The following is a 2,969-nucleotide window of genomic DNA, read 5'->3' as shown; positions in this document are numbered from 1 at the left end:
GTTTGGCATTTTGTCATTTCAACATCTGAGGATACAGTTCTTAGGGATTTTAAAGTTTTGGAGACATTTTATTTCCTTGTTATCTCGTGTTTTCTGTATTTCTATGTTGAATTTGTGAATTTTTCTGAATAGATCTTACTGGAAGAATTTTTAGTAGGCTACTTTAATTGTATTATATGTTTCAAGCACTGGGAGTAGCTCTGTGCCAGAGGGTTCAGTCAACATGTCCTTAGTATTTTGATCAATTATTTATACTCCTTTAAGGGGAACTGATGATCACCTATAACTTAAGAGCAAACCCTATACCAGTAAGTCTAAACGTTAAAATATTTTCTAAAACTCCGCTGTGTTCAAAGTATAATAGGAAAATAGTACACCAAAATAGATATTTTGGTATTAAAATACCTATTAAGTATTGCAATTTTGGTATTAAAAAATAAAATTGTTATTATACTTACCTAGGACATGAAAATAGAAGAGAAAGAAGAAGCAATGTGAAAGAAGGATGAGGAAAAAAAAAAAAAAAAAACTAAACAACTAAACAAGCCAGCAAAATAAAATCTAAACCAAATAGTCAGATACATCTACCCACACCCTTGAAAAATAAAAATCACTTACACTCATGTAAACCCACACAAATAAAACATCACAAAACCCAAAACTACCTCCGGGTGGGGAAGGGCAGAAATAGGCAAGAAATAGAAAAGTGATGAGCAAAAAAAGAGGATGAGAATATAAGAGAGTTGAAGAAAGCAAGTACAGAAACAGATTGGAAAGGTCCAATTAGTACAAAATTATAAATTTGAAAATTAAAATATAGAGATAAAGGCACCCATTTGAACCCTAGATGTTTGTGAAGCAGTATGTTCACAGGGCCAAGGACACTGTTTCAACACTAAAAGTAGAAGGGGCTGAGGATGTGGCTCAGTGCCTGAGCATGCCTGGGTTCAATGCTTAACCCCACAACAACCAAAATGAAGGAAAACACAATTATCTTGAAGTAACAACAGAGGAAACAAATATTTAACTGTTTTAAATTTCATACAATTATTTATCCAGATTAATATCATTGAGGTTTTCAGTTATATCTAAAAGTTTACATATTATTTCATTAGTAAATTAACTGCAACTTAACATGGTCAGTAAAATTTTTATTCAATGTTAAATTTTATTTGATATGCAAAAACATTAAAAATTGTACATACTAATGGGGCGCTATGTGATGTTCTGATGCATGTATATATTGTGTAATGTTTAAACGAAGTTTAAATATCTACTTGCTCAGACTTGTTTCTTTCTTTCTTTTTTTTTTTTTTTTTATGTGCAAACATTTAATTTTAAACTCATGTTCACAGAGCTACCATCACCCTCCACGTTCAATTCAGCAGGTCATGAGGCTCCGAACTACCACTTGGTGTCCACCGGGCTCCAGAGATAGTCGCTGATGAATTTCTTGGAGAGTCGGGTGCTGTCCAGGTGAATGGGCTGAGCCATGCTGGGACCATGATGGATGCCTTTGATCATTCCTGGCTCGCTCTCCTAATTCCACTCGATTTTACTAATTCGGTGATAAAGTTGAGCCACATACACAGCAGAAGGAATGGTGACCATCGTGTCCTCATCAACCTCTCTCTCCTGTCTTTCCAGATCGGCCTCCAGCTCCCTGAGCTCTCTGGTGAGCTGAAGGAGGCTGGCCTGCCGGCGAGCGTCGTCCTCGGTCACCTTCCGGAGCTCGGCTTCCAACCGCTGCAGCTCCGCGCTCCCCTGGCACACGCGCTCCTTTGAGTCAAGAAGGTTCTGGGCCACCTCTTCCTCTGCAGCGAGGGTCTCTCCCAGCCGCTGCTCCGCGCAGTCTTGCGTCTCCAGCAGCCGCTCCAGCATCTGCTCCTGCCGCCCCAGAAGCTGCAGCCGCTGAGCCTCGGCACGATTAGCGCCCAGCAAGCTCAGCAGTCCCTGGCTCACCTACTCAATATCGCGGAAGGCAGCCATGATGATGCCAGCCCTGAACCCGGGCAAATTCGACTGGCTTGTTGTTTCTTTATGGTTAAAACAAAAGTCTCTGAAGAATTAAATATGGAGAAAGAGAGAAAGAGAAGATTCAAGGTATCTTGTAGAAGGTCCACCTCAATCTGCTCAGGAGCTCTCTAACCCCCAAAGTTGCCCAAACCTTTCTCCAAGACTATGCTTCCTGGGGCTCCTTCCTGAGCCTCCAACCTTGAACCCTGCACTCAATAAACTTTTCTCAGTCCTTAGTTCTTTCCTTTCCACCCTCCTCCTAGATGCCTTGAATCCTTCTGAATGATCTTTCAAACCCTTGGCTTCCATGACTATAGCTGATATGTTATGGTTAGTTCCCAGTGTTGCATTCTTTCTAATCTCCACATTTATGGAACATTTACAGTAGGCAAAGAACAGTGCTAACTGCTGGATAGGGAGAGAAAAGTGCAATTAAAAGAATGCCTCTGCCCTCCGGAGATAGAAGCAACTCAGTGAAGGAAGGATGAACAGGCGCCTGATGTTGGCCCCTTCAGGAATCATAGGCAAGCAGAGATTTAAATTGAAAGGAGTTCTAAGGGAAGGAGAGACGTCAAAGGAGAGGAGAGCTCAGAAGTACCAAGTCAGCAAATCTGTCTGGGGCCCCAGATGAACATTAGCAATTCGCTTTGGAACATTTTACATTTGAATCTTGAATCCGTTTCTGGATTGGCCTGGAATCAAGTGGATCTTTTAGACATTTTAGAAGACTTCTTAATTTTCTCCACTTGAGTTGAACCCAGAAGCCTGCAGAAGCCAGGTTGAGGCCTGTTGACAGTAAGCACTGGGCTCCTGTGGACTGAGAGCACAGCCTGAAGGAGGCTTCCCAACTCCAGCCCAGCTCTACTGCTGGGAGTAAAGGTCTCTGGGGCCTGATTTTCCTACTTTTTGAGAGAATTGAGGGATACAGACTTTTCTTTAAATTTTCCTAATTT

General features: G+C 41.4%; 1 pseudogene across 1 annotated transcript; it reads right to left on the bottom strand.

The window, feature by feature from the left end:
• Positions 1-1,404: 1,404 nt before the first annotated feature.
• LOC306659606 (kinetochore protein Spc24-like) lies at positions 1,405-1,989 on the bottom strand (annotated as a pseudogene). Its single transcript has one exon. The product of its transcript is annotated as a kinetochore protein Spc24-like (transcript).
• Positions 1,990-2,969: the final 980 nt, after the last annotated feature.

The sequence above is a fragment of the Sciurus vulgaris genome (genome assembly GCF_902686455.1).
Source record: "Sciurus vulgaris genome assembly, chromosome: 4".
NCBI lineage: Eukaryota > Metazoa > Chordata > Mammalia > Rodentia > Sciuridae > Sciurus > Sciurus vulgaris.
This window is presented reverse-complemented; position numbering and strand designations above follow the sequence as displayed.